This window comes from Narcine bancroftii, chromosome 14, assembly GCF_036971445.1.
Source record: "Narcine bancroftii isolate sNarBan1 chromosome 14, sNarBan1.hap1, whole genome shotgun sequence".
Classification (NCBI taxonomy): Eukaryota; Metazoa; Chordata; class Chondrichthyes; order Torpediniformes; family Narcinidae; genus Narcine; species Narcine bancroftii.
Genome location: NC_091482.1, coordinates 37,887,774 through 37,900,627, shown reverse-complemented (window position 1 = coordinate 37,900,627; position 12,854 = coordinate 37,887,774). Strand labels below are relative to the sequence as shown.

The following is a 12,854-nucleotide window of genomic DNA, read 5'->3' as shown; positions in this document are numbered from 1 at the left end:
CGCCATCTTACCACCCACTGTATGATTCAATATACCTCACTTCCGGCCGCCTCAACTCCACTTCTGGCTTCTTCTTCATCCGCTGCTACATGGTCAACATGGAGGTCACCTTCTTGGGCGGGCCTTCCCACCAATGATGACAATGAAGAAACGCCACTCCTCGCTTCAGTGACATTAAATCAAGCCAGTCCTTATCCGATCTCGAACTCAATGATGCAGATCGAGGTGAATGGACATAAAATTAACTGTCTTTTTGATAGCGGCAGTACAGAAAGCTTCGTACACCCTGATGTGTTCCAGAGATTCTCCATCCCAGTCCGACCCATGACCAGGATGGTTTCAATGGCGGCCAGGGACCAACAGGCGAGTATTCAGGGGTATTGTGTAATGTCGTTGATGGTTGGGGTGGGGTGGGGTGAATGTTATAACGACTTTGTTTTACTAGTCATGCCCTGCCTCTGCGCACTAATCCTCCTAGGCCTTAACTTTCAGAGTCAGTTTAGGAGTGTGATGATGTGGTTCAGAGGCCCCCAAATACCACTGACCATTTGAAGCCCTTAGTGTTCAGATGACCATACCTGACCAAATGGCCGGCCCTCGTTACCGTCCTGTGGCCCCAACACCCAATCCCCGGCACTGTCCAGCGGTATGGGCACTCGGTCCTCGGCACCATCCAGCGGTCCTGGCACTCGGTCCCCGCCTATGATCTGTGGCCTCACCACCTTAAGGGTACCCCCTCCATCGCTGTTCGCGAACCTCACCCCAGATTGCAAACCTATCATCAGCGCTATAGTTCGGAGAATATGCAATTCATCCGGGCTGAGGTTCAGTGACTCCTGGCAGAGTCCCTATCTCCAGTCCCTGGAGAGCACAGGTCCTCATGGGCAGAGGGGCAGTCAAGTACCGGATGGTAATTGACTATAGTCAAACCATCAACTGCTTTATCCAGCTGGATGCATACCCACTTGGTCAATAGGGTCACCAAATATAGAATTTTTTCAACCATTGACCTCAAGTCAGCTTACCACCAATTTCCCCTCCGTCCGAGCAATCAAATCTATACTGAATTCGAAGCCGATGGGAAACTTTTCTACTTCCTGCGGGTACCCTTTGGCGTTACTAACGGCGTTTCTGCTTTCCAGAGAGTAATGGACCTATCGTTCCCCTCAGTCTTCTGTCTGCATCATTATTGGGCTACTGATAATGCCCAACAATCGAATTCCTCATTGTTCCTATACATAACTTCTCCCATGTTTCATTCTTTATCTCTGTGTTTAAATCTTTTTCCAACTTTGTTTCAGTTTATACTTTATTTCATCCTCTTCTTTATATTGCAATTTGATGTACATGTTTGTAATTTTTAAAAAAATGATTATTGTTGCTACTTTCTGGTAATCTCAAGTTATTTCCCAGTTTATCTTTTAGATAAGTTTTCAATTGGTAATATGTAAATGTTCATTCATAGTTCATTCATTTCTAATTCCACAGCTTTCTGACTTTCTTCCACTTCATCTGTTCTTTTACCTCTTGTTGTGTGTCTTAGTATCTTTATTATTATGGAATGTGATATTTGGTTTGAATAAGGCTTTGGTGCCGATGTTCTATGTGTTCTTTCAATTTCTATTTTGCCTTGTAGTTCTTCTGCTTCCAAGACTTGTGGGATCCATCTTTATATGAATCCTTTTATGTCTGATCCTTATATGTCTTTTTGTACGCCTACTATTTTTATATTGTTTCATTTGCTATAATTCTCTAATGCATCAATTTTTTGAATTAACAGATCTTGCATCTCTTTAATTTCTTTGTCTTTACCTTTTAGTTTTTATTTTAGTTCATTCATTTCTAATTCGACGGCTTTCTGACTTTCTTCCACTTCATCTGTTCTTTTTCCTATATCTGCTATGGCAGATATATCTTTGGCTTTTTCCATTTTTATTTTTATTGTGTTAAATTCTGTTGTTAAAATTTCTTTTAATGTCTTCATTTGCTCATCAAAATATCCTCTATTAACTATTTATCTTTTTTACTTTCCTCTTTTCTGTGTGTTTTTATCTTCTTCTTTTTCTTCTCTCTCTAACTCCTTCTCTTGTCTTCTGTTCACCTCTTCTTGCCGTGATGTCATCTGCCCGATTCTTTCTGACAGTTCGTTTTTATTTCATTGCTGGGCCCCCCTCCCATCAGTGTCTTGTTTGTTATGTGTACCGCGCATGCGCAATTCTTTGCGCATGCACGATTGCGCATCTTTTTGTAGTTCGGTCCGAGGAAGGCCATTGCCCAGCTGTGTGTTCAATGTCTTTGGGGATTAGATGTTCATTTTTAAGGTAAGGCCTACCTGTTTTCTTTCTACTGTTTTCCTGTCTTCTTCTTTATCTGTCTCTCTGGTCTTTTCCATTTTTGGTGCCGTCTCTTGGATTTTCTTGGTTTCTTTATCTTTCAGGCCTTCTGTTTTTTCTGTCCAGCTTTGTTTTTTCTTCTTTTTTTCTCTATTCTTCTCCAGCCACTACTCCATCAGCGTGACATCACCCCCCACTCAATTTTAACATTTAAGAGGAATTTGGACAGGTACATAGATGGAAGAAGCATGAAGGGTTATGGACTGATTAGCATGAGGAGGTTGGGCCGATGTGTTATGATTCAGTGGATAAGCATGTACACTAATTATTTTGAAACACCTCCAACTGAGAGGTTTCTCTCCAAGTCAGACTTTCTTTCTTCATTATTGTCTTGTTTAAATGTAAACCATCTTCCTCAACATCATTTTCAAGTTATCTTCACCAAGAAGGTGCTTACCACTGCCTGATAAATACAATAAAACTCCTGCATTCAGCATCTTTGGGGTTTGGTAGATGCCCGATAAGTGAATTTGCTGGTTGCTTGAGATTGTGTGTTGTGTGGATTGCAGAACTGACTACAGGAGGCACCAATTTTACACTTTTGTATTTTTTACATATTTATTTTTCGTTATTTTGGCTTCCAGTTAGTTGAATTATAGATAACAGGGACTTTACTGCAATGGATAATTAAACAAAAAAGCTTCGATGAGAATGCACCAAAGCTGCACAAAATGTTCTTCGTAAATCATTCCAATGGCACAGATCAAACTCATCATCAAGAACCCATTCTGGTATTTGGGCTACATAATTGTGGGTGAGAACTAGTTTAACATCACAGGTCTAAACAAACCATGAAATATCTCTAACCACACTTTGGAATTCAATGGTGAAACTGTATTCCAATTTACAATACCAAGGAATACCCAGATCATGCTCTCTTCACTCTGCTACCATTGGGGGAAAAAATACAGGAGCCTAAAGACGAGCACTCAGTGGCACAAGGACAGTTTCTTCCCCACCGCCATCAGGTTCCTGAATGATCAATGAACCAAAGACACTGCCTGACTTCTCATGCACTATTATTTTTATTTTTTATGGTACTATTGTAAGATGGTTATAATATGAATGTTTGCACTATGATGCCGCTGCAATACAACGAATTTCAAGACTTGTCCGTAACAGTAAATCCTGATTTTGATTCTGAGTATATTTTAACAACAATGCTGTAATTAATCACACTTTTGAGTTTGTTGTAAGAATAACACTATCTATCATCATTTTGTAGAGTTCATTTTTAAGTGTATGTGAAGAACAGAAGGATGAGGAGAATGAAGATGGGGCCACTAAAAGATAAAGGAGGCAACATGTGCCTGGAGGTGGAGGAGGTTGGGGAGGTCCTAAATGAATACTTTGTGTCAGAATTCACAAGAGAAATGGAACTTGATCAGGGTGAGGATGAAATAGGACAGGCTGTGTGCTGGAAAATGTGGAGATTAAGGAAGCGGACATGTTGGATCTTCTTAAAAACATCAAGTTTGAGAAGTCCCCAGGGACTTACCCATATACCCCAGGCTGCAGTGGGAAGAGATAGCTGGGGCAGTAGCTATAATCTTTGAATCCTCTTTGGCCACAGGGGAGGTGCTGGAGGATTGGAGAATGGCAAATATAGTCCCCTTGTTTAAAAAGGTAATAGGGAGCATCCTGGGAATTACGTCAGGGGTGTGTAAACTAATGGAGAAGATTCTTAATGATGGGATCTATGAGCATTTGGAGAAATACAGTCTACTGAAGGATAGTCGGCATGGCTTTGTGAAAGGAAGGTCAGGCCTCACGAGTCAAATTGAGTTTTTTGAGGAGGTAACAAAAAAATTGATGAGGGTAGGGAGGTAGATGTGGTAAACATGGATTTTAGCAAGACATTTGTCAAGATCCCATCATGAGAGACTCATCCAGAAAGTCAGGAAGAAAGCAGAGAGCAGTAGTGGAAGGAAAGTATTCTGCCTGGATGTCGGTGACTAGTGGAGTTCCACAGGGATCTGTTCTGGGACCTCTGCTCTGTGATTTTTAGAAATGTCCTGGATGAAAAAACAGATGGATGAGTCAGTCAGTGTGCGGATTACATGAAGGTTGGAGAAGTTGTGAATGGAGCGGAAAGTTGTCAAAGGTTACAAGAGGATATAGACAGGATGTAGAGTTGGACAGAAATGTGGCAGATGGATAAGTGTGATGTGATGCATTTTGGAAAGACAAACCAGAAGGCTTGGTACAGGGTTAATGGTCGGTTACTTAAGAATGTGGATGAAAAGTGGGACCTTGCGGTGCAAATCCATACATCCCTCAAGGACATCGCACAGGTTGATAGGATATTTAAGAAGGCCTATGCAATGCTGGGCTTCATTAATAGAGGGATTGAATTCAGGAGTAAAGAGGTCATGATACATCTCTTCAAATCTCTGTTGAGACCACAGAGTATTGTGTTCAGTTCTGGTCACCTCATTTTTGGAAGGATGTGGAAGCTATGGAGTGGGTGCAGACGAGATTTATAAGGATGTTGCCTTATGAGACAAGGTTCGCAGAGCTGGGACTTTTTCTTTGGAGCGCAGAAGGATGAGAGGAGACGATAGAGGTCTACAAGATTATGAGAGACATGGACAGCCACCACTTATTTCCTAGGGCAGGATCAGCAAATACCAGAGGACGTATGCACAAAGTGAAGGGAGGGAAGTTTAGGGGAGGCATCAGGGGTAAGTTTTTTTTAAAAACAGAGAGTTGGGGGTGCTTGGTATGCCTTTCCAGGGATGGCGATGGAGGCTGAAACACTGGGGGCATTTAAGAGACTCTTAAGACAAACACTTGGATGAAAGAAAGACAGAGGGTTATAGAGTGGGGAGGGTCTAGTATGTACTTTTAGGAAGGGATATATGAGCCAGCACAACACCGAGGGCCGAAAAGCCTGTAGTGTTCTCTGTTCTATGTTCTATTACTGCAAATCATTGCTTTCATTTTTCAAATTATTGAACTCATTCCAATAATAATGTTTGCACCCACCACGACATCAAATTCATTCTAATAGCACTTTGATTCATGGGTACATCAGAACACATTTATTTTTAATCAAAGTATGAAATAATTTAATTTCCCACTTTGAAGAATCACCATGTTATGAATTCAAATCTAATAATAACTGTTCTAACCATTACTCTTTGATTAATGGATACATTAGTGTGTCATATGTAACAATGTCTTTGGAATTCATTCCAGGAGATTGCTATCCATCACCATATTACATAATGCATTATAGACACTCTGCTCTTAACATGATGCATTTTGTGAACAATTTCAACACACATCAAATGCATCACCAAGACCAGTATTTCACCACCTGCAGTCCATGGACCACTGGTTATTGATGGGTTTGTTACAGGTGGTCCGTGGTAAGTCAAGAAATGTGTAATTGCGGAAACTGTAGAACTTTTTCCTATATTTCTCCAATCACCACCATGCAACAGACCTTCCAGGTGAGGCATACTGTCAACCTAATCTACAGCCTCCTCTAAATTGGTGAGACCAACTGCAGATTGAGTGGTCTCACAGTGGACACCTATGCTGTTAGTGCGTCTGAACCTGAACAACCACTTACTGTATCTGTCCTTAGCTTATCCATTGTCAAGCTGATGCCAAACATAAATATGACAAATGACATATTATATTCCTCCTGGACAGCCTTAAACATAATGATATAAATGTGGATTTTTCTAATTTTACAACATCCCCACCTCCATTTAATTCCACTGTTTCCATCTCTTCTTTACTTCCTCTTGTACTTCTTCTCAATAACTTTTTCTACCTCCTTTTTCTACTTCTTTCTCCATCCCTCACACCTACTGTCCTTATCCTCTCACCGCTTGAACCCTCCCAACTTAATATCACATTTTTTACCTTAGTCTCAAGAAAGAGTCCCAAACACAGAATGTTAATGGACCATTTCTACCCATGGATACCATCTGGCCCCCTGAGTTTTCTCAAAATTCCAGTGTGATAGTACAGATTCTATCACCAATGTGTCTATGTACATATGTACAGATGGTAGTGTAGGATGACTGTGATTGGCTGAGAGTGTAGCCACACCTATTGGCAGGTCTTAAAGGATTGCTCCTAGCCAGACCAGGTCATTCTGAACTGGTCGACCTACTTGTGATATGCTCCAGTCTTTTAGTTAATAAAAGCCTTGGTTGGATCAACAAGTCTTTGGTTCTTTTGACGCACACTACATCCAGCATGTACAGTTTTTGTGTTTCTGAAAGGAATACTTAATGTGGTTTATGGGTGAATAATTACTGAGCAGCATTTCTCAGCATGTATTCCGATAATTCTTCTTGAAGTCACCACAATACAATCTCCATTCTAATACTGTAACATGAAAACAAGTCACTTCAGATCAAAATTGATCTTGCAGCAGCTCTATGGCGGCACTACAACTCTCTGGAGGCATCAAACCGGCCATGTGACATCAGTGCATGAAGACATCAGCACGTATTGACTGTGTGATTTTGGATTTTAAAAGATGGCGTGGATGATGAAGAGTAAATCTGTTTGATTCACTCTAGAAATATCTTGTGTGGTTATTTTGTTCTGTCCACTGTGATTCCAGTGACCATAACTGGTGACCCCAATGTGTCCAAAAATATATTTTTGGATAAACATGGTCTCTGCAGCCGTTGCTGTGAAGCTGCCACCTTTCAGGACAACTGAGCCTGAACTGTGGTTCCAACAGGATGAACCACAATTTCACCTTCGCAAAGTTGAATTGGACACCACTTGTTATTACCATCTTGTCAGTGTCCTGGACCAGGCCATTGCTAAGAGTGTTGATGACTTCCAATGGGATCTACCACATACCAGCAGGTATGATGCTTTAAAAGCACTTTTATTACATGTATATGGCTTGTACCATATGAAAAGGGCAGCCAAATGACTACATCTCGATGGGTTGGTGTTGTGAGTGAGGAAACAGGTTTGGTAGGTCTCAAAGGCAAGGACTCTGAACACAGTTTCGATGTAGGGAAGGATTTTATTTACCGAAGGTAACTGATGCAGACACACACACACACACACACACACACACACACACACACACACACACACACACACACACACACACACACACACACACATAGTGCTGGAGGGACAAGCCCACATCATTTACTGGGGGGAGGGGGAATAGCTCAGTGGCAGGAGGGTTAATCTAATTACAACAGCCAATGGCCCAAGGCCAAGTACAGGCAGGCTGGAGAGTGCAGTCCAGGTAATTTACATGTGCCCAAAAGCAAGGTGTGCACCGATGGGTGGGGCGGAACCAAACCTTGATTGGCAGCTGGTATGTCTTCCGACTAGGTAGGGAGCAGCACTGAACACATGACAACCACAACCCTTCCCAATACAGTTGGGTGACTGCGCCCCTTCAGAACTAATGGAGGAAATGCTGTTCCTGGCAGCTGGCGAAAGGCCCAATATGTTATTCGAGCAGTTCTTTTTAGAGCGAATGCCAGATAATATTAGGGTCTTATTTTCCAAGTGTTAATTTGAAGACCCAAGGGCTATAGCAGCAGAGGCAGACATTCTATGGCTGGTTAAAAAGCTCAGCAAGGAAAGACAAATCTGCACAACCAACCTCTCTGATACTGACCCCATATCACACTCTAGTGCTCTTAGCACATCACTCCCTACAAGCAGGCAATGCCCCAAGACAAGCAAGCAGCCTGTGAACACCTCATCTTAGTGTTATTACCACAGGCGTTGGGGAGTAAATGCCCTTAAGTGCCTTCCACCCTGCTCATTTGGTGGAAATGCACAGGCCAACTGCCAGTAAGGGCTGTGGCAGTTGGTGAGAAACCTGCAAGCTACTGTATGTATGGGACCAGTTGTCCCAGCGAAAATTTCTGGTGGACATGGGTTCAGAAGTGAGTGTATTTTCACCCACTGGTTTTGACACACACCATCCTACCCTGGACCTGCGACTTCAAGCAGTTAACAGTTCCAGGAAGATGAATGTCAGTTCAAGAATCATCTCTACACTAGCCATTCATTATTGCAACAGGATCCCGACCTTTGCTTGGTGCAGATTTTCTTTGGGCTCATTCATTCCTTGTCAGCTAATAGATGGAGCTACTTTTCAGATCATTCCTCTAGGAGACGTCTGTACCCTTGCTCTGCACCTTCAAACATTAGGTAAACCAGTAGATGAAATCTCCGAGCTGTTCGAAGATTTCCCTGAGATTACTACTCTACAATTTTCTGCCTCCACTGCAAAGCCTGGTGTTACTCATTGCATTTGTACTCAGGGCCCTCCTATCCATGCTAAAGCACATCGCTTCACTCCAGAGAAGCTGCATTTAGCTAAGGAAGAGTTTGCCAAAATGGAGAAACTAGGCATAATTTGTAGGTCCGACAGTCCCTGGGCATCTCCAATACATAAGTCCAGAAACACAATGGCGGTTGGTGACCTTGTGGAGATTACAGATGGCTTGATGACACCACCATCCTGGATCGTTATCCGATACCTTATATTCAGGATTTCTCAGCTAATTTGCATGGAGCGAAGATCTTCTCCTAAATAGACTGGGTATGTGGCTATCACCAAGTACCAGTAGACCCAGAAGACATTCCAAAAATAGTAATAGTTACCCTGTTTGGGTTGTGTGAATTTTTACGAATGCCATTTGGATTAAAGAATGCCATCCAATCATTTCACTGGGTGATTGATGCTTTAGGACGTGGTATGACTAATGTCTTCATTTACCTTGACGGCATTTTAGTGGCCAAGGAAAGATATTTGGAACATCTTTGTCTTCAAAAATTTGAACTGACCATCAATCCAGATAAATGTGTTTTTGGACAAGAAATTATTGATTTCTTGAGGTATAGGATTACTCAGGAAGACGCAACTCTGCTGCCATCCAAAGTTGAGACCTGTAGGAATTCTTGGGAATGGTAAATTTTTACCGGCGGTTTCTTCCAGGAACAGTTCATATCATGAAGCCTCTTTTCGATTTATTGTCCGGAAATGCCAGAACCATCCATTACACTGAACAGGGAAACAACGTATTCTTGACGAAAGGTTTCCTGACTCATGCCACTATGCTCCGTAACCCAGTTTTAAATGCAGCCACTGCCCTTTCTTCAGACATTTCCAGTATGGTCCTAGGAGGTGCACTTCATTACTATGTCAATGGGTAATGGAAGCCGTTAGCATTCTTCAGACACCATCTTTGTGAAGCAGAAAAGAAATACTGTGCTTTAGATAAGGAACTTTTTACCATTTACTTGTTTATTCGACACTTGCGTTATTTTTTTGGAGGGCAGAGGTTTTACTATGTTGTAATGGAAAATTTAAACTGTGTTTTTTACTTTTGCAGCCTTTGCTTCTGCAAGGCTGAGAACTTGCTTGTTTTTTAGAATCAGCAGACATAAGCTAAATTTCACCGAGGAGCCAGAGATGCAGTTATCTGACGAAAGGCCATCTGTGTACCAAGAACATTTAATCTTCCTGCTTGTTTTGGTCACAAACTGTCAGAGGCCTAGCCGTGATGCAAAATAAACCATTGTATTCAAAGTGATAAGCTGAAAATTACGTTATTCGATAGAAGCCTAGGCATGCTAGCTTGCTCGCTTATCTTTCTTACTGTGCTGGGAATAGGTGCTTGGGTAAGCAGTTTTTGGGTAATATAAGCCATGGTCCCGCTGCTGAAGTTTGAGACTCCAAGAAGTGGCAACATCTCTCAGCAAGAAGAAGAACTTCTAGAGTCCAGCCAACGACCCGGTCGAGGGAGGTGGAGAAGCTGCTACCAGCGCCCCGACAACCTACTACAAGTGTGCAGTCGTTGCCTCGCTTCGGCAGTTGAGACCAGTCCAGGCGTTGATAAGTATAGTTGGGAAGGGCTAGCATATTGTAGTTTGAAATCAGCTTTTGAATTTGTAATAAACATTTGTATAAACTGAACTGCTCTTGGTGTGTATCTATTTTCTTTCGGTAGCTCAAACACTGTGACCAATCTAAAACGAACAAAGTGAGAGGTACAATTTACCCAGGACATATGTACAGTGACCACAAGCCCTTAACATTTGCATTTTCCAAGGTTGCAAAGCCCTGGTCAGTTCAACAATAGCAATTATCATTCATTTCAGAATTCTCCACAAAATACTACATATTTCTAGAAAAGACAATGTAATAGTGAACACACTCCCGCTTGATTCATTTTGTATTCATATGTGTGAGTTTTAAGACAACACATGGATGAAGGAAAAGGTTCTTTGCTTTAAAGTTGTTGTAAACAGCACATGAGGCTGCAAGACTCCATTACAGCTCTGCACACTGTGTGTCTCCTGCTCTATGTCAACCCCTCATGGCAGCCAAGTATAATCAAACAGTAAGGCATTGCTAGTTGCTTTGCAACAATGATCTCTATCATTACATCTCTCTTTCTTAAAACAATAGTAGCTTACTTTTAACTAACATGTTTTCTTTGTATAACTCTGCAGTTTTAACTTTAACACCAAGAACTTATATTTTCATTATTATCAACATTGTTAACATTTTTAAAACTTGTTTTGTGTGTTCACATTTACATACATCAAAACTTGAAGAGTGAATAAGATAGCACGACTTCATTCTATAACAGGAGTCTTTAAATTTGCTCAATGAGTCTCTTAGGAGGATTTATGTGTCTTGACGATCTCCTGATTGATTGTCCTTGAATCTGTTGCCTCAGATGACGTCTTCTCAGATGTGTATTCAGGTTGTTCAACAATATCCATCTACTGTGGCTGGTCCCATTTGAAGATCTCAACGATTTCTTTGCAGAACAGCACCTTCATCTGTCTGAATGGTTGGACTTCACTAAGCATGGTTCCCTTCTGAGTCCATAAGTTTGTTTTGTCTTTTAGTCTTACTTGGTCACCAGTAAGTTTTTTGTTCCCTGTCAAAGTAATCTTTTGCTTTTCTTTCTATTGTTCTTTGAACTTCCTCACTTTCTCCTCCTCTTTTATTTTTAGGAGGTTCTCCTGGATGGGTAGGTTCAATCTTAGCCCATGTCCCATAAGGTGTTGTGCTGGTGACATACCACACTCGAGCAGCGTGTGGTATACTAGCATGCTCTGGTAGAAGTCCGTTCCACTATCTTTTGCCTTGTATATCAGTCTTCATTATTTGTACTGATTTTTCCACTAGACTATTGGACTGTGCAAAATGAGGACTTGACGTGTATGTACAAAGTCCCACTTTTTGGCAAACTATCAGAACTTTAAATTGCTAAACTGGGGTCCTTTGTCTGTGAAGACATCTGCAGTGGTGGTGTTCATTCTGTGACTACAAGATAGTCCTTCCCTTGACATTCTAATAGGTCAGCGCCTACCTTTTGGTAAGGTCTGTATGATGCTGGCTGTGGCTTTATTGGTTCTGCAGGATTGCTTGCTTGATATTTCCAGCATATTGTACAGTTGGACTCTTCATTTGTTATATCATTGTTGATTCTTGGGCAGTACATCACTTCTTGTGCTCTTTTCTTATACTTTTCAATTCCGAGATGTCCTCCATGGATCCTTTTTAGCATCTCTTTGGGATAAGGATTTTGTTTCCTTTGTAGATGATGTCTTCAACCACTAATAGTTCTGCCCTGCCATTCCAGTACTCTGCAACATCAGGTGAGCAGTCCTGCTTCATGTTGGGCCATCCATCCAAGATGTTTATTTCTCAGTTGTCTCAGTGTTTCATCTTTGTTTGTCTCTGATATTATGAGCTCCATTTTCGCATCTGATATGGGCAGTGCACTTGCGATCATGTCCTCGAAACCATTCACGTCTTCATCCATTTTGGTGTTTGCGGGTTCTCTCATGTCAACAGCTCTAGACAAAGTGTCTGCTGTGTATATTAGCTTACCTGGAGTGTATGCTGTATAGTGTTGCAGCCTAATCATCATTCTTTGTATTCTAAGTGGACATTCATTTAATGGTGTTTGGAATAATGCAATCAAGGGCTTATGGTCAGTCTCTACACTGATTGCTTGCGAAATCTTTCACAGGCGTATGTGATGCTGAGCAGTTCCTTTTCAATTTGAGTATATCGCGTCTCCCTGTCTGTCATTGATCGTGATGCATACGTAATGGGTTGCCAGTCATCATATTTTTGCAGAAGAACTGCATCGAGCCCACTATTTGATGCATCTGATGATATCTTGATGGGTCGTAAAACCTCAGAACTGGTTCCTCTGTAAGCAGTTTCTTTAGTTCACTCCATGACTTTTCATGCTCATGATTCAATGTTCTTTTCTGTTAGTTTTATCAATGGAGCCATCTTTTCTGAGAGGTTGGAAATGAATTTACTCATATAGTTGACCCTTCCATTAAACCTTTTTGCATTGTGGCCTTGGCATGTTCCCAATAGCAGACACCTTTCTGGGATCTGGTCTGATGCCCTCACTGCCAATAATATCTCCTACAAATGTTAGTTCTGTCACTCCGAGCTGG

The 12,854-nt window shown here is 41.6% G+C and overlaps 1 protein-coding gene across 6 annotated transcripts in view; it reads left to right on the top strand.

Annotated features, from left to right (window-relative positions):
• The first annotated feature begins 2,236 nt into the window (after positions 1–2,236).
• The window catches only part of LOC138749974 (uncharacterized), a 60,894-nt gene continuing 50,276 nt past the window's right edge, over positions 2,237–12,854 (top strand). For 4 of the 6 annotated variants that reach the window (XM_069912099.1, XM_069912098.1, XM_069912097.1 and 1 more), the window contains exon 1: positions 2,237–2,321. The gene's annotated coding sequence lies outside the window, so the exon portion shown is untranslated. The remainder of the gene's footprint in view (positions 2,322–12,854) is intronic. The other 2 variants (XM_069912096.1, XM_069912095.1) reach the window with 1 other exon arrangement.